Below are 512 nucleotides of genomic sequence, written 5' to 3'. Positions count from 1 at the left end.
AAAATTAGGCAGGTATAGTGGCATATGCCTATAATTCCAGCTACTCAGGAGGCTTGAGGGATCAGAATGGTTTGAGCCCAGGAGGCAGAGGTTGCAGTAAGCCCAGATTGCGCCTCTGCATACAGCCTGGGTGATAGAGAGAGATTCCATCTCAAAAAATATATATATATCAATGTTATTATTGATAAGTAGGGATTGACACCTACCATTTTGTTATTTGTTTTCTGGTTGTTTTGCTGTCTTCTCTTCCTTCTTTTCTTCCTTCTTGTTTTTCTCTTAGTGAAGGTGATTTTCTCTGGTGATGCGCTTCCATTTCTTGCTTTTTATTTTATGTATATCCTTTGTAAGTTTTTTTGATTTGAAGTTACCATGAGGCTTGCAAATACTATCTTGTAGCCCATTATTTTAAACTGATGACAACACAGATTGCGTAAACATGTAAATAAATACTAATAGAAACTCTACAATTTCAATTCATTCCCCTGCTTTTTAACTTTTTGTTGTTTTTCTTT

This window comes from Cebus imitator, unplaced genomic scaffold (genome assembly GCF_001604975.1).
Source record: "Cebus imitator isolate Cc_AM_T3 unplaced genomic scaffold, Cebus_imitator-1.0 Scaffold6, whole genome shotgun sequence".
Lineage (NCBI taxonomy): Eukaryota > Metazoa > Chordata > Mammalia > Primates > Cebidae > Cebus > Cebus imitator.
Note: the sequence above shows the minus strand (reverse complement) of the source record.